Below are 23,241 nucleotides of genomic sequence, written 5' to 3'. Positions count from 1 at the left end.
ATAAGAGACTCTTTTCAGATTGAAAAGCACAAGCAGACAGAAAGTAAAGGGATGGAAAATGATATTTTATGAAAATGGAAATAAAAAAGAAAAAGCTGCAATAGTAATACTTATACCAGATAAAACAGACTTTAAACAAAGGCTGTAAGAAGAGACAATGGAGGACCCAGTAATCCCATTTCAGGGTATTTATCTGAAGAAACCCAAAACACTACTTCAAGGGGACGTGTGCATCCATATGTTCATTGCAGCATTGTTTACAATGGCCAAGATATGGAGGCAGCCTGAGTGTGCATCAATGGATGAAAGGATAAAGAAGAGGTGGTACCTACATACAATGGAGTATTGCTCAGCCATGGGAGGGAATGGGTTCTTGCCATCTACAACAGCATGGAAGGACCTGGAGGGTGTTGTGTTGAGGAGAGAATGTCAGACAGAGACAGATGCAGTGTGATTTCGGTTATATGTGGACTCTAAGAACAAAATTAACAAACAAAGCAAACTCATAGATACAGAAAATATGTTGATGGTTGCCAGATGGTAGGGTGCTTGGGGGTGTGGTTGAAAAAGGCAGAAGTGATTAAGAAGTACAAATTGGTTGTTACAAAATAGTTATGGGGATGTAGGTATAGCATAAAGAATATAGTCAATAATATTGTAATAACTTTACATGATGTCAGAGGGGTGCTAGATCTATTAAGGCAATATATGGAAGGGAGTTGGGGGCAGGGTGGAAAAGGTGAAGGGAGTAATAAGTACAAATTGGTAGTTACAAAATAGTTATAGGCATGTAAAGCAGAGCATAGGGAATATAGTCAATAATATGGTAATAACTATGTATAGTGCCAGGGGGATACTAGCCTAGTCACAGGGATCACTTCTTAAATGATATAAATGTCTAACCACTATGCTGTACACCTGAAATTAATATAAAATAATATTCAATGTCAACTGTAATTGATAAATTTAGAAAGGGGGGTAAAAGGGAAGGGGAATAAGAGGTCCAAATTTCCAGGTGTAAAACAAGTAAGTCATGGGATGCAACGTACAGAATATGTAGTCAGTAATATTGTGATAGCGTACCAGTAGCATGGTGTTAGATGCTTGTTGGACTTATTATGGTGATCACTTCTTTAAGTATATAAATTTTCATAAGTATAGTGTACCTCTGAAACTGATATGTTATGTTAGCTATATTTTTAATAAAAATCTTTAAAAAATTCCTCACTGTCATCTCAGAGAGTCATCATCTCAGAATAAAATAACAGTGGGTGAGACTTTTGGTGACCTCAGGATGGAGTGGATGTATTTTTCATGTAAGACGCATGTGAATCTTTGGGGACCAGAAGGTAGACTGTGGTGAGATGAATAATGGACCCCAAACATATGCATGTTTTAATTTTTTTGGTATTTTATATATATCTTTATGCAGGAAATTATTCTATTTTATTGATTAGGAATCAATTGTTATAGAATTGATTCCTATAGAAAAACAAATTGAGTTAACTAGAATTATGAAACAAGCGAGTCAGTGTAGGCCTGGTGTCAAAATCCAGTTCTCAGCTGTTCTTGTTTGAAATTTTATGCAATGTACCATAATATAATCAGTATTTACTCCTCAAAAACACATTATGAGCTAAGCATTAGAATTCAGATTTATATGTGTTTGATGTCAGTAATTTCCAGCATGATGAACCCATAATACAAATCCTCACAAATGCTTGTGTTTTCCTTCATACCCCCAGGGAAGTTTTAATCTTCCAGTATTATCAATTAAGTACTAATACTATGTATGTTCTGATTGCCTTGTATGTGTTTAAAACTTGACATGGCCTCATTGCTCAATGAACACATACTATTTATAAGGTTCATGTGTTGGCCATTTAATCATGGAGTCTAATAATTTATTAATCATTTCATTTAGGACAGTTAATGGTTTTGTTGGCAATTATTTTGCAGCTACAATTTGACAGTCCTGATTAAGTCATGCCCTGTAGCCTCATGAAAATAATAGGAAAGAAAGAAGTAAGAAAGGAAGGAAAAAAGGGAAGGAGGGAGGGAAGGAAAGAAGGAAACTTGTATCTTCATTTTTTGTCCCTTCATTCAGAGCTTTCTCTGGTAGAAGCCACAGGTCAAGTTTTTATTCAATATGTTGACTCTCTAGCCTAGTAGGGAGCTAGTAGAAGAGTTTTCTCTAACATTCCTTATTAAAAATAATGCTTCTATTTTTTTTTCCTCTTTGCCTTCTTCTGGAAATCAGAATTTTTATGCAATGAACAAACTCTAGGACAGAATTTAGGACCAGTGGTTTCAGGCTCCAACTCTTCTTCTTACAAGTTATGTGATTTTGGCAAGTTACTCTGAGCCTTGGTTTTTGCATCCGAGAAATAACAGATGATTTGTAAGCTCCATTCAGCTCTAAAATTCTATGATTCTCTATTGAACTAAATCGAAAAGAAAGTCAGTATCTTTTATTCATGAAACATTATTTTGTGTCATTTGGGTATTACTACCTTTATTGCTTTTTGATAGCTTGTTAACTATAACAGCAAAACAGAAATGAAATTGGGAACAAAAATAATGATCAAACTGTCATCTAATGAGCACTTAGTCTGTACCTACCTCCATGCTAAGTGCTTACACATTTTATTTACTCCTCAGAACAATGCTTTGATAGGATTACCTTTATTTTACAGGTGAGGAACTGGAGGCTTAGGATGCGTAGGTGACCTCTTCCAGGTCACATTGCTAAGTTAGTCAGCAGCAGAGCTCAAATTTGAATCTGCACCACCAGACAACCAAGATTGTGCTTTTAAGCTTTCAGCTCCCCATCACCACCTGTCCCTTCATTTGTGTGGTGGCCAGTCAAACACAACACTGTCAGACTGTGGGGTCACCCAAACAGGCCACGTACACTGTGGTTCATACCGTCCCTCCCACATCTTTCTTGGAGCACACTGGTAGAAGATTTAATGGCTTTAAGTGCAGGCTCACTCCTTTCTACTTTCAAATATCCCACCTCACAGGGTTTCTGTTTCCCTCGTCAGCATTCCCCATGGCTTTAAGAATCAGGAGAGTTAAAAGGTAGATCTTCACCTGGAAAATCCAGAAGACCAGTTGCACTACTGCATTCCAAAATATTCCTCTTTACCAAGATAAAGCTGCTGGCAGAAATTGACCTATGCATTTACCATTTTTCAAGAAAGTATTATAAAATTCATATGTGACACAAAAATTTAAGACTGATGAAAGGGTAAAAGTAACAAGTTAAAGTCACCTCGAATTTAATTGTTGGATGAACATTAGAAATTATTTTTATTTCCTAGATGATAAAAAATGAGTCAATGAGTTTGTACAAGTCACTCAGTGACTCAGTGTGGTAGGAATAGAATTGACACCCAGTTTCCTGACTCTCTTGGTTGGGTGCTTTTTCCACCACTGGAGAGTTCTGGTTAAAGAAAGGACACCAGACAACAAGACATGTTAGAGAACGCCATAATGACCAAGGCAGGGATTGAAGGAGGCAAACATTGTAACTGCAAGCCAAGGAATGCCAAAGGATACCAGTAACCCACCGAAAACTAGGAAGAGGCAAGGAACTCCCCTGTTGTTTTAAGCCACAGAATTTGTGGTAACTTGTTTTGACAGCCCTAGTAAATAAATACACTTGCTGATTTAAAGTATTAGTATTGCTGCCTCTTGGGTATAATTTGCGATGGATGTGGCAGGAGGACCGAGAAAGTTATCATGAAAGAGTGAGTACTGGATTGAGAGTAAAATGCCCTGAGTTAAAAAAAGGAAGAACACACTCATATAACTACCTTCCCCAATGAAAACGTGCTTAACATTTTTTTCTTTTTTTGCATAAACCTTCCTGAGATTTTCTGTGCAAATATAAACATACATATCTTATTCTTTTGTTTAGCACAGTGGGATTATACTATTCTGTTTTGCCACTTCTTTTTTCCACTTAATATATCACGGACATATTGCACATTGGCCACAAAGAAGTTTGCTTTATCTTTTGAAGGCTACGATATTTTTATTGTATGGCTTTACCACAATTTATTGAACCATTCTCTATAGAAGGACATTTAGTTTGTTTCTGGTGTTTAGCTATTTTAAACAATGGTACGATGACAGCAGTGTACATATATCTTCGTGTATTTGGCAAATATATCTGTGTGATAAATTCTTAGAAACTGAACCTGTAAGTTCAAGGGCACGTGTTACCCAATTCTTTTCCAAAAGGATTGCACCCAGTTTTACTCTCACAGAGTTCGAGAGGGCCCACTTCCCCCCATCATTGACCATATAAGGTACTGGCAACAATTTTAATCACTACTGGCCTGTATTCCTCAGATGTTATTGGCTGGGGGTGAGGAGGAAAAACTTCTTGCCTGGAATTATGACCTAAACCTCAAAAGAAAAATTCTAATTAATGTTACTTCTCTCATCTAAGGGAAACTATCCTCCCCAGATAGATCACATTGTAGCTTTGTTCCCTCAACCCTGACATGTAGTGTTGGGTTAATCCCAGCCATCCCTCATCACCTTTCAGAGGATTCTCACTATGACCAGAAAAATGTTTTGTTTCTAAATCCTGGTTTGATGACTTGAGTGAATTTCATGCTGCTCCATTGATCTTATGCCAGATACTTTTGTCTGTAGCACATTGTACCTTAGGTCTCTGTTCCATCTGAGTCAGATTTTATTTTGTGATTGTTTGACATTGATTGACAACCTTCCAGGAAATGAAGATACAAACTCGATACCTTCAGCCAGAGTGCTGTATTTATTTGGTTGGGATAATTCGCCTCTTACTAACCCTGATTTTTCATTTGTGCTCATTGGCTTCTCAGTGGCATGGCCGATCCAGATCCGGAAACCTCCTTTATGTGCTAGAGGAAAGTCACGTGGAAAGAGTAGGTTGGAGGGACCCACATGACCTCTTTCTTATCACAGTTTATTTTCTATCTGTTTGCAGAGCTCTGTGACTGACACCCAAAGCAGCAGATTTGCTGTTCTGCAAATCCACCATTCCCATCGCATTCTTGCCAGGAGTGCGGCAGCCTGGGATCCCGCCAGCTCCCGAGCTCCGCGGTAGTTTTCTCTCTGCATGGCTGCTCCAGGGTACCGTCACCAGCTGGCTGCCTGTCAGCAGTGTGAGATGTAAATGCCCTTGTGCTGCCAGCCCTCCTTCACTGTTTCTTGACATTTTGCTGTAATTTGGAAAAGGAGATAGAAGATGCTCTCAATTCCCCACCTTTAGTCCCTGTAATGGGGACGGAAAGACGGGGCTGCAGGCTGTGTCTTGGAATTCATTTGTAATTCTTTCTAAAAATAAATTAAGAATTTTATGGTGTGAATATCTTACCACAGTACAAAGAAAAACAAAAAATGACAACAACAATTAAGAGCTGGAAGCATCCTGTTATTTTCTTTCCCAAAAAGCCACCTAAATAAGGTATTTGATCCAAATGGTGTCTCTCCCCTTTGCATTATTACATCTTCATAGAGAAATACGAGGGCAATTGTGCTTTCCTTGGCATGACTTCCCTGATTTCCAACGTGCTGCTTAGCTATGTGAACCATAGTGGTGGTGTTGGGGATATTAAGCATATCCTCTTGTAGATCTCACTCAAGCAGCACGTGATTGGACCATGAATTTGAGCTTCTGAAATTTTGTCTCATGCTTACACTGGAGCCACGGGTATTTTCACCTCTGGATTCCCTCTAACCTCCATTTCTACAGGACTTCATCCTATCACAGCATACACAATCAGAATGAACAAAGTGCATTGCCAAGATCATTCATTCTTATAAATGTCCCAGCCTAGCTTATTGCTCTTTGGGACTTTAGGAAAGGCTGCTTTCGTCTCCAATTTCCCCTTCCCAGCAGCTCAGCAGCATCTCACCACTGACCCAGCTCTAACGAAAAGGAAATGGCAGACACCATCCTTTTGGTACCACAGCCCAGATCCATGCAGGAACCTGAAAAAGGTTAAAATATGTGAGAAGTGAAGCAGAGTGCCAAAAAATGAGGGTCAAGGATGGAAGTGAGAAGAATCATGGAGAAGGATTTTGATTCCAGCAATGTGACCTGATTCCTGTACCTTCCAACACACTGTATTAACGATGCATTAGCAGCTGAATTGCCATCCACTGAGTCTGCCAGTGTGTGGAAATCTTTTTAAATACCATTTAGTAGCATTTAGATTATTTTATGATAATACTGTACTCATTGAAAGAATTAGTAAGCTCATATTTGCAGTGGCCGTGTGTGGGGTGGGGCGGGGAGGAATAAAACTTATCTCTTGGAAAGATGAATCCCACAATTGCTCCTTCAGCAATTGTTCATTTGCATTAGAACCTGTATTAGAACCCGAGATAAATTGGCCCCCAGTAATGCGGAACCCTGCTGTGAGTTTCTCCTGTAGCAGCTCAAACTCTCACTACCTACCAATTTGATGCACAGGGTCCCGGACCCCATTTCCTTCAGTTTCGTATCACCGTTACAGTGTTTGCTCTGAGCCAAAGTAATTTCTTTTCCTTTCCATATTCTTATTGCTCCTTTGATAATGGGTTTCCAGAGCAATATTGCAAATAATAAGCCAATGGTCAGAGCTCGCTTGCTTGCCTCTCTAAAAATAATACCTCATTAAGCAACAGAACTCAGCTTTTCACTGTGGAGTGATTTTATTTAAAACAAACAAACAAACAAATAAACAAAACAAACAAAAAACACTTTCGTGGCCCACAGAAGCCCACAACTCACTCAAGAAAGATAATGTTGCAAAGCTATACCTGGTGAGTTTCTCAGCAGGCACCTGAAAGTTGAAACAGGTCGGTATACCAGAGCTGGCTTAGCTTGGCTTGGGACAGCCAATGTTATACATCTCTTTCCAACTCAAGTTCAGTGACCTGATGTCAGGTTGGTAGCCTGTAATTGGCCGTGAAAATTGGGAAATGCTACAAATCAGAATTTCCTTCTCTCCCTGTCTTTTCTGTCTGTTCCAGAGCTGACTACTAAACATTTGCCATACCCCACCACCTCACTGGACTCTCTAGAGTGAAACAGTTTCCCAGACACATCGGGGTAAAAACCAGCATTCATTCATTGCTGGAGGCTGACCATGAAAGTGGGCTGGCCTAGTCCCTGGGTAGCTCCAGGCTCATTATTTCTGTGCAACTCATTCAATCCAATCCCGACAACTTCAACTTCTCACATATACCCCTGGATCATAACCAAGACATTTCTGCAGTGAAAGTACCACGAGCCTGATTAGACGTGGTTTTGAAAGGGAAAAAAAATCTTCCTTTCAGTAATTTAATGATGAAAATTATTAAGCGGTTGGGTGCATAGTTTAGGGTTTTGAGAGCTAGCAGAGATGGAAAAGGATCGTTTCTGTTATTACATCTATTGTTTTCCTAAAACACTGAAAGTAAGACAAATCCCAACGTCTGTTTTTAATTCCTTTAGCTTAAGGCTTGAATTATTATTGAATCAAATATTCATTATTTAAAAACAACGTTATATTCTAATGTGAAGGTAAAACATGTCGATGGGGGATAAAAGATATAGAGGAAAAAGAGTTCATGAGAAAGGAGTTCCCAAATAAAAATTTTATCACTTTATCATTATTTCTAAAAGTAGCCTAGATGATAATAGTGTTATTTAATTAATATTTTAATTACTTAAATAGCATGAAAAGTACAAAATGAAAAGTAAAATTCTTTCCCCACCCATGCGGCTCCCCATCCTACTGTTCATAATTAATTAAAGCAAAATTTTATTGTGTACCTTTCCAATTTAAAATAGTATGTTTAAATGCTAAATATACTATTACATTTGATTATTAAATATTCATTTCACAATAGTTTACGTTTGTTTGCCAAATATGCTTTTACTCAGACACGCAGACATCAAGCAATGCTCATTAATATTAAAAACATGGCTAGTTTGCTGCATTAATTACAAAACCCTGTGGTTTTGCTACTTTCCCTCTGGAACTTTTTTCAACTTAAACTAAATACAGTAGAGAAAATGCATGGGAAGTAAGAGTCCAGAGCTGAGTTAGCGTCTACTCGCAGGATTTTCTGCCCCGGAAGATACATGATGGCAGAAGGATGAACCCTGCCTGCCCCTCATGTCCTCCTACATCATAGCCCACTGGACTCATACAACCAAACACTACTCTGGTTCTCCCTACCAGAGTAAGGGACTCTTTGGTAGAGTCAAATCCATCAAAAATCTCACAAAAGGTTCGTAATGGCAGCCCTCTGATATCTCCTTTCCAGCAATATCCAAGGCCTTCATTTCCTGGGTAGCGTCCTCAAATACTCATCGCTCCTTACCCCCCACCCCCTCTCCCCACACACTGTTTCTTTATCGGACCACATGACCCATATTGCTAGGGCATCTGTTTCAGGGCCTTTCACTTCTGTCTCCCAGGGTCCTGAAGCTTGAGATTCATTACACAATCAACATTGAGCCACCAGCCTGCCATCCTAATTGCTGTGCTGTGTTTGCCTGTTTCTGACTTCTGAATGTGGAGGAAAGGATGGAATCCTGATCTTGCTAAATTGGCTTTTGCTGCCTTCCCTTGCTTAGCTACAAGCCTCTGAGCAGGTTCTTGTGAGGAGAAGTGGATGGACTCAAGTTCCTTGTTAAATACCCTTCTGTGGCTGGGAGACCTCCCCTCCCAGATCTTGTTTTCATTGTCACAATCTTAGTCCTGTCTCAGCAACAAGTATATATTTCCGGGTCTCCAGCCTTTGCTCCTCTATCACCATCTCCTTGTTTGTCTGCCTCTCAGTTTCCTTGTGCCACGCAGCTAATCTATTTGAGACAGTCCTAATCTATTTGAGAGAAGTCTTATGTCAATCTTTTCACTCACGCCCATCAGCATCTTATCCGGGAACATCCTGGAGCAGCTGGGAAGATACCGGCAGGGGTTGTGGTTGCTATATGCCTCAGCCTGGTCTCCAGCCACATTTGCAGGAGGTGAGTTGAGTAGTTGATTTACAGCATCCCTGCTCCCCCATGCACCCCATATATGCTCTTCCTTGTTGCAAGGGAATGACCACCTTCCTGAATAAAATACAGCTCAGATCCTTCAAGGGTGGCCGTGAAGATTAAATTTCCCACATGGAAAGTGGTAGTTGGACCACAGATGTCTGACTCTTGTCTGGATTTTGTGCCAATTTTCACAGTCTTGCCCCCTCCCCATCACACTAGTCTAAGGATAAGAAGTTAAAAAGATATCCTTGTTCATTCTGCTCCCAAATGTCAAACATTCATTCATTCAATAAATGTTTATTGAGCACCTACTCTATGCCAAACGTTGTTCTAAATGCTAGTGACATTAAGGAAAGTTATTGATCCTCTTCAGCTTCAATATAGCACAACTGAAACAAGAATGGAATGTTTACATAAAAACAGATGTTAATAATAGGCACATAAATAGAGAGAGCCCAAGGAATTGAAATTATCTGGTTTACAAGATATGCTTGATCTCTGGGGCTCATGTCTCAGGCAACATGTGAAATCTCAGCCTCGATATTAGACTCACCACTCAAGAAACCATTTATATAAATCTACTGCCCTCAAAGCATAGGCCCCACTGCTCAGGTCTCGAGATAATATTTCCTCTCCCTGCAGTTTAAAGCCTGTTTTGTTCTGCAGGAGGTAAAGTTGACATAAAAGCAGCATGCATTATTTGGATGCTCTGTAGCCTGTCTTTCTTTTTTTCCTACTTGATCTAAGAAAGATTAAACAAGATGCATTAATTTACCACTTCAAGTATTTTTCTTTCAACTTTGACTTGTATTAGTATGCCTGTTTTTATTTTGTTTATTTTAATAAGTAATATATTTGGTTCATAAAGATTTAGGGAAGCAGTTCCTTCTTTGTAGGATGAAACCATGATCAGTATAAATCACTGTCTTAGTTCAGTTTACTAATTTCTTATGTGAATTGTACTTTGTCTAATACTATTTTGATTCTTTCTATTTTCAGTTTTTTAAAACTGCATTTAGGCATCCTTTTCTTTTTATCAAGTCACTTTTTTTAGGTCTGTCTCTTTAAAATAGGATATAAATGAATTTTCTTTTTAGATCCCTATGAAATATTTGTCTTTCTAAAGGGAGAGTAATATGTTTACCAACAATATATAAGACATCTTAGGTTACAAACTTTGTCTCTCAAAATGTCCATTGCTCCATCATATTTTCACATTTACTATTACAGAGGCAACCTGAGGTTTTTGTTTGTTTGTTTGTTTGTTGTTCCTTTGTAGAAAACCTATTTTTGTCTGTCTGGATGCTTACAGAGCAGTGGTTCTATAAGTGTGGTCAATAGACATAGAGGGGTCCTAAGATCCTTCAGAGAGTCCATGAGGTCAAAACCATTTTTATAACATTACTAACATATTATTTTCTTTTATGGTGTTAACATTTGCATTAATATTGCAAAAGAAATGATGCCTTAGGAAGAATCACAGCAGGGACACCAAATTGCACTGTTAGTTATTACGTATTCTATGCAATAAGGGAAGGAACACATAGGCCCTTCTGCAGCACACGTAAGTATGATAAGTGTCTTCAAGAAAACCACCTGGGCAATTGTTTCAGTTGTAAATTGAATTAGCCATTTTTTCGTGGAACATTCTTTTTACATGAAAGAACAACTAATAGACAAATTATGGTAAATCAAACTTGGATATTTGTCAAACATTTTCTTAATAATGGACTAAGACTGTCCCTGCAAGGAAAAGAATGGACAGTATTTGTTGTCAACGGTAACATTCAAGTATCCAAGTGAAAATGATAACTTTGGAAAACTTTTAAGCACCACTGTAAGCTTGTTAGCTTTCCAATATGTAGACTTTTCTGATGATATCAGTGGTAATATTAATGAGAGGGATCTTTAAAAATTGTATAATGAAATCTGTCCGTATTTGGAAGCTGTGAGTAACTCAGGAAAACAATATATTTCCAAATTACCAAGGTATGATGTTACAATATATAGGTAAAGATCCACTCAAAGTATAAGATAGACCAATGGATTTTACTGTAACTGACTATGAAAGTTATTTAATATGATTTCAGTTCCCATAATACAATGAACCTTTAAAAGCTACCATTTTTCAAGTTTTAGTGTAGTATTTTAAAAACATCTACAATTGTCTGAAAAGGCTGTTAAAATACTCTCTTTTCAAACTACATATCTGTGTGATGCTAGATATTTTTCATATACAACCAAAATAACATATTAAAACAAATTGAATGCAGAAGTAAATATAACTCCTGTTTTCTAGTAAGGCAGACATTGAAGAGATTTGTAAAAATGTAAAGCAATGTCATTTTTCTCATTTTTTTTGGAAAATGTAGTTTTTTCCCACAAAAATATGCTATTTATGTTAACATGCAATGGGTTTAATATTTTAATTAATACATAATTATTTTCTTTAATTTTCTATTTAATTCCTAATGTGGTCAACATTAATAGATATAATCTATACAAACAAAGTTCTTTGGAGTCCTTAGTAATTTTTAAGAGTGTAAAGGCATTGTGAGACCAAGAAGTTTGAAGACTACTGTTATAGAATATACAATCTTATATCAAAATTATTGCCAGGGTGTGAACAAAAGTGAGTCTTTTTATTGACTTTACCTGGGGGAACCACCTTAATCTATAAACCATTTTTTTCTCTTAAGCATATCTTCTTATATACATCATTGATTATTATCCATTTATTCTCCTTTAGGAACACCAAACATGTTGACTTTGCATTCTCTGCCTTTCATGTCAATCATCTTCTCTCATTTTTCATTTACTTTTCTTTTTACTTTATTCAGTGGGTTTCAATACTGTTATTATAGTCCTTCTGTATTTTATACATCTCTCATTGCAACTCATTCTGTCGCCTTTTTTTTTTCTAGCATTTTATCTCCTTATGGCTTTCCATGTTTGTTTCATAGAGACAAAATATTCCTCTTCTCTATTGTTCATCCCAAATAGTTTCTTCTGGATTTTACAGGAGAACATTATTTTTGAAATGTACCTTTCCTCTAAATCTTTTCTTATTCTGTAGTATTATTTCTTTGGTTCCAGCTGGATTGTCTTTTTACTCTTCTTTTAAAATGTTTCTCTTTGCGAATTCTTTAATTAGGAAATTCTTTACAAATTTGTTTTTAGAAAACACAGTATTTGGGGGAGGTGACATCGGCCCTGCTCACTTCCTCTGGTGCAGCAATTGCTCCTCTCCCCAAATCTACATCTGAAAAAAAAATAGAATGACACGCATGGAGTCCTAATTCAATTTCTAACTTTATTATGGCTTTCACCCAGTTCAAATCTACATTACCAAGGTAACATCTTCTCTTTTCTCAACAACCTGATTCTTGATCACTGTGAGCCAATAAAATAAATACATGGGAAACTGTAATTCTTGGCTTATCATTATCTCCTACCTGTCTCGTGTCCAGATCATTAATGGTAACTTTGTCTCTGATGGATATAATCTGATGATTGGGAGCAAAGACGATTAACATAGTACTCATGTTACCTCATAATTCATCATACCTTGAGGTGAATTCTAAGTAATTTGTTTTCAATGATCTTTAGCCTGTCTTATATTTATAGTCATCAGATTCACCACCAGATATTGGCAATTGGTTGTCTACCAAACTTGTTTTCAGTATTGATGAGCTTTCTTCTTTTTCTCTGTATCTTTATAAATACTGTAATTTGCTGTTGGGAGACAACATAATGGAGACTAATAGACAATTGACACTTTGAGATTATCAACAATGTTAAACCAATCTTTAAGTTATTATAACTCTGTGAACTCTATGAAATAGTCTTACACATGATTTCTTTTACTGACAATACAGATCAAACTTCTTACAGGATGAACAGCGTATCTAATTCCCCTTTAAGATGACTGGGGCAGTTCCAATGTAAATGCCAACTAAGTAGATAGTCGTCAAGGTTAGGTCCAGGCTCTCAGGGTCTTGAGCAGTCGAAAGCAGATGGCACCAGGATATAAGTATTAAAGTTGGGGAAAAGACTCAAGGGTCAAGGCAGAGAAGGCTACTTAGTTATTAGTCCAATAAACGAGCAAAGGCCAAATATGACTAATGACACTCAAGGTCACTCATTCAACAATATTCATTCATAAATATTCACTGATTGCAGATTATATTATTAGTGCTGAAGCTAAAAATGTGCAGACATCAAGCAGGGAGTAGGAATAAAATGACTGGAGGAGGTCTAGAACTTTTGTAGAAATTAAGGCTATGATTCCCAAAACCTTTTCTTCTCAGATGCTGGGTTTCCTTGTTTTAAAGGAGCAGGATCAAAATAGATACTGAGAGATATTTCCATGGCATTATACAAACCTATGTATCTCTTCATTTGATCTCCCATCAATGCCACATGGATTTGAAACAAACCCAGTTTGTTCAAAGAAGAAACTGGCCTTATGTTCCAAATCCAAGGAACTCAGCATTCGGTTCTACCAAAATGCCTCTTGGTCAGCTTCCCAAAGATCCTGACTGGTCATTTTCTCTGTGTTCTTAAAGTGGGAAGAAACATTTATGCTCAGTATATCTGTTGAATGAACATGTCAGGTTATAAAGCCTGTGTGCAAGTGATTCCTGGAGAAACCATGTTCTACTTGAGACTGTCTCTTAGGAAAAGGCAGGATGGAGAAGGTACAGTTAAATCCAAGTCAAGCTCCCTTGGAAAATCTCTCATAATATCTTTACTTACATAAAGTGAGATCTGGCATGGTATTTTCAGAGTTGCTCCTAGCTTATTTTCTTGGCTTCTCTGCCACTGATTTTTGGACACTGCTTTCCTTTTCAAACACTGATTTAGGATATGCACAACTTAATTAAAAGAAAGCCAAAGAGGAATAAAACCTTTAAAGTACATCATTATGCAGATATTAATGCATTTGCTGCCTCTGCTCTCAACAGGGGAAAAATAAAGGTATATGTAGCAGCAGATAAATTTAAGGTAGACACCAAAGGAAATTAGACATTACTAGTCAAAGGATGAAAATAACATGGCAAGGGTTTCCCAAGGGAGATTGTCGCTTCCTAGTAGGTTTTTGAAAGAAATGGTTGACAAGGCTATTTCTTGAAATACGTGAATAAAGTTCTATCCATAAATAGGAGAAAGTACTTGTTAATTGTCCCCTGCCTGTCTTTTGCCATCAATGATTATAAATCATATAACTCTAATAATTCATTCACCAGGAAAAGGACACTTGCCTATATTTCCTTCTCCCTTAAGCAATGAAATCATTACCCTTTCTGAGTTGAATTCTACTCATGGGTTGCCTTTCTGTACTGATTTTGCTGTTCATTTACTGGGCTGATGAAAGTGTTATACCCCATAAGGCCTTTTAATTGTAATGAAATCCCAAACAAACAAACAAAACAAGAGAAAAGAAAGAAAAGGAAAAAGTACTTTCAGCAGGTTGAAATGAAGACAAACTCTTGTGCTTGTGTTAAAGGCCAGACTGCCAAAACTTTCCAAAGATAACTTTCCAGGCTCTTTCCAGGAGCAAACCAAACACCAAACCAACATAAAACAATCAGACATTGGAGCTATCATTTTTTTCTGTCTCCAAATTAGACTGACAAGATTCAACTGTACTTTCTAAGTACTACAATTCTATGATTTGTTCTATTTTGTTTCGTAGAAAAGAGCTGTGATATATAATTCCTCGATGATGGTGGAATGTTAACAGGAATTTTTTCCTCCAGCCCTCTCCCACCCATATAAGCTCAAATCCCACCTCTGCTGACAATTTCATAAGGCTCCTTTAATAACCACTCACCCCGGAGCATGTCATAAAGACATTTTGTGTTGTGCTCACTAGTTGTATGATCTCTTGTCATGAAGTTCATTTCCATCTCTTCTCCTACTCTTTTTTCAGCTCTCAGCTTAAACGTCTCTTTCTCAGGCAAGATTTCCCTGATGTTCCAGATGAGAGTACGTATCCTTACCACACACCCCATACCCAGTTGCATTTTTCTTGCACATCTTCATCATAAGTGCAAATATTTTTGCAAGATTCAAAGTTCATGGAGGTGGGAACCTTGTTCAAGTTCACTGTTTAGTTCCAACATCTAATAGAGTGTCCAACATTTAGTAAATAGTCAACAAATGTTTTAAGTTAGTTGATTCATTTATTAATATATTTTGAATACACCAATGCCATGATTAATACTCAAAAAGGTAAATAATACTTCTTTTATTACTCTATATTCAAGTTTTCAGTCTTAATATTCTATTTCACAATTAGTATTTACTTAAAATTCCTTCTACCCTAATCATTTTCCCTCTTCAGCAGTGGTTTCTGTTTTTGTTTTCTCTATTTTTTATTTCTTTCCACTACCACCACCCATTCTCCTGGCTCTTTTAACTTAGAAAGAAGTGAAATTCTCAGCGATACACTCTTCCTAGAGACATTGTGGTCTCTCTAGAACCTAACTTACCCAACAGGTATAAATCCATACAGGTAATTCATTCAGGTAGGCAAGACTGAGATTTCTTGGAAGCATTGTCTCATTTCTGGAATTTTGAGGAAATTCTGCTTGTACTTCACCTCTTTCAGATACTAATGATTCCAATAGCAGGTGGGATATTGCATTTCACAATCAGAGTTATGGCTTTAAGTGTAAGTTCTTCCAAGAGAAATTGTACTTTTATCCAAGAGTGTTTTAGAACTGTAGACGCTTGGGAGCCTCTCAGACTTACTGAAGCAGTATCTTCATTTTAACTGGATCCTCAGATGACTTGTGTGTACATTAAAATTTGAAAAGCCCTGGTATAACACATCAGTGGATATAATCAAATCTAGCATCAGAATCTTACTGGCTTATTAAAAGACAATTTGTTATCTGGTCCTCAGTATCTGCTGAAGGATGCTTCTTCATCTCGTCCTCCACTATTTAAACCAAAAAGAGATTACAAAATCTAAAATGAAAATGTCCTTATTTGGCAAACCTAAAAAATCTTATGTAAGAAGTTATTGATTTTCATCTCAAAATAATTTCGTTTTGAAATCAGTAGAGCATTTGGAAGCAAAAGCAGAGGAAAACAGTGCTTACTAATATAGTTTTGAATAATAACTAGGTCCACCTATGCCAAACACCATTAAAAAAAGAAAGCAGTAGAGTTAACTGGATGAAAAGCTTTGCCATATTGCATGCAAGTATTGGTAATTGGAGCCTCATTTGTCAGCACTAAGCTATTCGTATTGATTTTTCTACTTCTGCAAATTGGAAGTTTGGGATGCAGAATGAAGAAATAATTGTCAACAAGACCTCTCTGTATGACAGTAAGAAGAACATTCAGTCAAAATAAGAAAGCAATCCCCAATAATTTTTGACACTTGCTTAGATACAGAAAGCAAGGCAGAATCCAAGGGAGGTTTTAGAACCCTGTGAATTTGCTGGTCTGTTTGAAACACTTCACACATTACTCAAGGAAAAATCAGACATAACATGTATGCAGATAGACTTAAAGACTTCCTTCCAGGTTAAAGAAATTTATGGGAATGCGGTTTAAGTGATTCATCCTCCTTACCATGTGAGATGACCTCACTTTGCACCAGGTGTTCTTGAAAATAATCGGAAACTTCCTTATATTAAAGGAGAAACGTTTGATTTATAGCTTGGGTTGAAACCTGTAATGAAGCATTCCACTCTGAGTGATCTCATATACCCAAAGCAGTAATAACTCCAGGGTGTCAGTGTACGGGAAGCCCTGCCTGGATGGACATTCTGCGGAGTATGTGTCAGCCTTTTTTCTCCCTGCTCAGAATTGCTGGGAAGAGTGGTCTCTGGGGCTCTGGGAGGGGGCTTGGCTGAGGGTGAACCATTTCACTAAATTTAGTGAGCTCCCCCCTCCTTACCGCCCATCTCTACCTGCTACACCTTTCTTCTGTCTAGCTGGTAGGGTGCAAGAAGAAGTTAGGCATTCAATTCCTAGATGTCAGGCCAGTAGTCATGTGGTGAGAGGCACCTGGTTAGAGCTGGGAAAGCACAGGTGAAGCAGGTAGCTCTGGGTCATATAGTGGCTCTATTACATTAGCTGACTGGCCCACGGCATGTCTGCCAACAATCCTGCCGTCTGCTCAATCCTCAGAATTTTGGGGGCACAGAGCCCTCTCCTGCAGTTGACTATCTCCCAGCCTTACTGCTGGTGCCTTGGTCTTCCAGCCACCTGGGGCTCTTTCCCCAGGTTTGGTCAAGAAAGCTTCTCTAGCCCTTTCTACGCTGTAGTTCTAAGGAGCAAGGCAGCATAGCATAGTGATGAAGAAAGGCTCTGAACCCAGACTGTCTGCATAAAATCCTGGCTTTACTATTTAATAGCTGGGGAAGGTGACTTAAATCCTATGTGTCACAGTTCGCTTAATGGAGACATGATTATTACTATTTTAATAGGTTGTTGTGGGAATTAAATGATTAACATATTAAAAGCACTTAGAATAGAGCCTGTCAAATAAAAGAGGGCTATGTATATTTATATTATAGTAAAATAAGACCGGGGTCTTATATTAATTTTTGCTCCAAAAGATGCATTAGAGTTGATTGTCTGGCTAGGTCTTATTTTCGGGGAAACATGGTATATATATATATATATATATATATATATATATATATATATATATATAATTATAGTTGACTTTCAGTATTAATTCAGCTTCAGCGCCAAGTGTACAGAGCAGTGATCAGGCATCTACATCTTCCCTGAGGTGGTCTCCCTAATGAGACAAGTGCCCATCAGATACCCTACAAAATCTTTATAACATTATTGATTATATTCCCGAAACTGTCTTTCGTATCCCTGTGGCAATCTTGTCATTATCGACTGTGTTTTCTAATCCCCTCACCTTCTCCCTCATCCCCAACCCCCTCCCATCTAGCAACTCTCAGGTTTTTCTCTACATCTCTGAGGCTGTTTCTGATTAGTTTGCTCATTTATTCTTTTCTTTAGATTCCACATATAAGTGAAATCATATGGCATTTGTCTTTCTCCGTCTGACTTATTTCACTTAGCGTAATGTTCTCTAGGTCCATCCATGTTGTTGCAAATGGTAAGATTTCATTCTTTATGGCTGAGTAATACTCCATTGTATAAATGTACCACAGTTTCTTAATCCAGTCACCTACTGATGGGCATTTCAGTTGTTTCCATGTCTTGACTATTTTGAATAGAACTACAATAAACATAGGGGTACATATATTTTTTTGAATTAGTGTTTTGGATTTCTCTGGATAGATACCTAAGAGTTGAATTGCTGGGTCATAAGGTATCTCTGAATATGTTTTTGATCCATTATATTAAAGACCATATATATGTTCCTTTTTATACATACATATTAAAATATATGTATATATATTTATTTAAAGAATATATACTTTCATATATATTTAATTTATCACACATATGTATTTGTATATTATATATTCATTATGTATATTTGCTAACATAATATATATTATATATTACACATATTTTTGTGATATATATATTTATATAATTTAATTTGCATATCAAATTTAATACATATTAAATTATACTTAAAGTATATATTACAGTATACATAATATATTTACTCATTTACAAAATTAAAATCATAAAAATAAATTTACATACAAAGAATTTAAATATTCTTTGAAAATGTGATTTTTAATGGCTATACACAACAGACATTATATGAATACCACAATTACACTACCCCATGATTTCTGTTTTTGTATTGCTTTTTGCTTATTTCCAATTATTCTTCAGTAACAATAATACTTTGGTACATGTTCTTGTGCATAAATTTGTATGCACTCACTGCTGCTTTCAGCCAATAACAGGAATAATAGAGATCAGGTTTACACTCCCACATCAAAAAAGACTAAAACAATAAGAAATAATATGAAGCAATGGTTTCAGACATTGAACAACAGACAGCTTAGGACAGTGATCCCTGAGAGAGGGGAAACAAAGAGAGATGTCCTACGATTGTCCCCAACTTATTACGTGGAAAGAGACTACAGACCACATCCCAGGAAAGGAGAATCAGGCAAAAGTCAGTGGTGATCCTGGGTTGTAGAGCTGGGTTTGTGAGTTCAAGAAATTTAAGGTGACAGAAGAGAGTGGAAATCTAAAGTGTCAAATAAGAGAGAGCTACATCAAATAGATGGCTATTAGATTGACTATTAGATCTCCACAGGAAACCTAACCCTACCCTACCCAGCACATATGTGTGAGGAAACTCTCTAAGGCCAAAATAACAGATGAAAAAAACTCATGCAATTCACAAAGGGTCAGGAAGAGTCCATGTTCCCACTAGCTACTGGAAAAACCTCGGATTACCAGGGGTATCAGGAAGAGTGCTCAGAAGGCAATTACCTCAGTTGTGGGGCAAAATTAACCATAGACTCCAGGCTGTTCTGGCTCCACCTAATAAAGCCAGAAAGCAAAGATCAGAAAGGACAAACTCTTTCCCAGGAATTTACATGCATCACTTGGTAGTATTTGCTTGTAGGTGAAATCAAGAAAAAGTCCCAGAAGAATGTAGTACATCCCAACAAAAGTGTCACACAGTTCCTAAGGAGAAATGTTTGGAAGACAAGCCCACCCTACCATAGAGGAGAGGATATCCTGGTCCAGTAATGTTCATTCATTCATTCATTCATTCATTCATTCATTCATTCATTCAAGTATATAATGAGCACGTACCATGTACCATGAGCCTCCATGCATTGTCGCACCAAACAATACATCATCCTCTTCTCCACATCCCTTTCACAGAGCTGGTGCTCAGCCACTGTTTGGGGAACTAGGATATGGCTGATTCCATTGCAACCTCTGGCTATCCTCTGTGGAATACGCCTGGATGATGCAAAGAAAGAAAAGCATCTGATGAACATATCAAACTGGTTTCTTAAGATACGATCAAACTGCGCTTCCTCTGAAGGCTTGATTTGATTTGTGCTAAACCAACAAAAGGATCTGCTGGTCAAGACCACCCTGTTATGAAAATCGCTGACACTCTGTTTATGAGGCACGACACAGTGAGAGTTCTGCTATTTTCCTGTTCTTGGATAGCACACTCGATGAATGGACTGTCTGTGGTGTTGAATTTCTCCCATTTTCCTCATTCCAAAATCAGCTATTAGATGGTTTCAATTTGAGACAATTTTCAAGCAATGATTGCATCAAACTAGAATCTAATTGGGGGAAAGTAATTTCTGGCAAAATCCCAAGCCATGGGATTTTCTATCTCAGAAAATTATATACTCAGGCTGCCAACTCAAAATGGAAAGCTTAGCAGCATTAAACACAACTCTGCCGTTGTTCATCTTTGTACCTGGATTTGGTGAAGAGCCACAGACGACAAGGCAGAACTTATTGGGATGTATTGTGCAGTTGTCTCAAGACCAAATAGTGAGACATTTATACCATGTGAAGGAAATTTAGTGGTAATTCCTACTCCATTTATCCGCTTCGGGAACGCTTCAGTACATGCCAGGCATTTGTTCAAACTGCTCCCACACTGCAATGCCGTTCTCACATCTCTAAAACTTTCCAAAATCTTCTTGAAACTTAACTGATCCAAAGGCTTTTGCTGTCTGCTTCAGCCCTCGTGGGTCTCCCTCTCTATGTGCCTGCAGATCTTAGGACCCATAAGCATTTAATGAGGTATGGTTTCAAAAAGAGCATTCATTGTTTTCTGAGTGTTTTGATGGAGAGTTCCACATCATCCTTTATAGTAATGAATTCAATTCAGGGGCCACCTCCTCCTTGAGTAGCAGTCTCCACTGGGCTCTCATAACATCCTGGGCTTACTTCTTTCTCAGCACCGATTGCATTGCATTGTGTTGTGGTCTTTTCAATGCTTGTCTCTCTTAACCACTAAAAACAGTTCCTTGAGGCCTGAGATCATGGGTAGGATGCATTAACATTTCCAGAACATAAATCTAAGTAAAAGCTCCATGGATACTTATGGAATGAGTATAAGTAAGAGAATGAACAAATGAATGCATGAATAAGTGAATGAATTCTAGAAGCCCAGTAACTACTTTTTGATCAAATCATTGACTCTGGGCAAGAGAGCAGAAAAAGGATTGTATTGCTCTGTGCTTTATAAAAGTTGAAGATAATAGGTAACTTGGATCGTCCTTAGCAAGCATGAGTGGTAATAAAGGAAAGAAATGAAAAACAAAAACAACCACTGCCATGTTAAGCCCTGTGAAAACCCAAAACATAAGACGGGTTGTGCAAGTAAATCAGTCTCCACCTGTTGAACAATTGAGCGCAACATTTTTCTACTCTCATTCTCTAGGAAACTCACCTCTACCACGTTAGAGGGAAATTGGTCTCTCAATTTCATTTCTTCTGGTAGGGTTAGGCTAGAAATGTATCTGGGCAGAGACTGATAGCCTCACCTGCCACCATCATGCCCAGCCAAAGACAACACCTCCTTTCTTAGCAACTAGGTATAGTCAAACAACTAGATTACAGCCAATGGGATACGAGCAGAAGTGAGGTATACAACTTCTGGAAAATTTCCTCAGAAGCAGGAAGCATGTATTCCCCTTTCCTCTAACGCTTTCCCAGAGGCTGTAACGTAGAAAAGGGCAGAGCAACGGAAGGATGCTGCATCCCTGATATTAGGCTGCATATTAGACCCTTACATGAAAGACAGATAATTTTGCTATTTCATGATCTCTTGTAACAGTGGCCGAGCCTGTATCTTAACTAATATTTGCTCTTTAGGCAACAAGAAGCCTCTAAGAGAGTACTGGATACAAGGTGAAGAAGAAAACTCACCTTTTTAAAATGTTTATATGCAACAGGCATTATGCTAGATGACAATCCTAGAAAGTACTTATTATATTTCTCATTTTAGAAATGAGGACACTGACATTCAGAGAAGTCAACAAACTTGCACGAGGTCACATGGTTAGTCAATGGTGGTGCCAGGTCTGTTTGATTCCAGCCTGGTCTGTTTGATTACAAAGCTGACACTCTTCTCACTTTACAGTAATGGTAAAAGTAATAGTAATAGTGGTAGTAATAGTAATAGCTAACGTTTGTAAAGTGCATATTAGGTGTCAAAATCTGTGGTGAGCATCATGCATGAATTACCTCCTTTGATTCTCACAACAACTCTTTGAAATAGGTGCCCTATTGCACTGCTTTTATAGGTGAGAAAAGGGGAGCTTAGAGCTATTAAATAATTTTCCTAAAGTTGTAAAATTAGTAAAAGGCAGTGTCACAGTTTAAACTGTGGTCTGATGAACTCTAGAGCTATAAATCCCACCCCTCTGCTTGAGCATATCTTTAGATTAAATTATTACTCAGTTACAAAAAGAATGTCCAGGGCCCAGTCTTTGTCTTAGGAAAAGAACAAGTCATCCTGCTGAACCCAAGAATCTAAGGTGCATTTGGTGGCTCACCTGTGGCCGATTAGATCCCAGTGTAGACCTGCTGAGAGTTAAAAGGAAAGAAAAAACACCTTTTCTTAAATTATTTAATGCACAGGAACTATACAGTAAGACTCAATTGCCTACTTGCTACAACTAGTGTGCAACTTCCTGTCACGAGCTGTTCATTTATGAGCCCAAATCAATGAGTCATTGTATAGAAGCTGAAAGAAATTATACACATTTAAACAATCTAATTCTGCTAAATGCCCATCAATAGGCTAGGGATATTATGATGGATATGAATAACAAAACATAGATATAAAAACATTGGCTGAGGCTTGAATGCTGATTAGTACTTCTTAGGTGACCTTTGTGGACTCACTCCTTCTGTCAAAAATAAAACTATTAAAGCTGTTCTGAAATATAGAGTTTTATTTTTATTTTAAACCGGCCATTCAACTAACAAAAGCTTAGGTGTTTCTATCAACAATTCAACCTGGTACGTGTTTCTGAAAATCAGTTAAAAGTAAGAAATAAAAAGCATTTTCAAAAATGATCTGCATAACTCTAATAACAAAACCTGACAAAGACATTATAAAATAAGAAAATGACAGGTGAATATCTCAGGAACATAGATGCTGTGATAAACAGATGTAGGGATGCCCCACCTCCTGGTGTGTGTGCCCTTGTATTATCACCTGCACTCTAAGTGTGGCTGGGAACTGTGACTTGCTTCTGACCATGGCAAACATGGCAAAAGAGATGAGCCATCACTCCTCTGCT

This window comes from Rhinolophus sinicus, linkage group LG04 (genome assembly GCF_036562045.2).
Source record: "Rhinolophus sinicus isolate RSC01 linkage group LG04, ASM3656204v1, whole genome shotgun sequence".
Taxonomy (NCBI): Eukaryota; Metazoa; Chordata; class Mammalia; order Chiroptera; family Rhinolophidae; genus Rhinolophus; species Rhinolophus sinicus.
The sequence above is the reverse complement of the archived record's forward strand: the minus strand, read 5'-3'. Positions refer to the sequence as shown.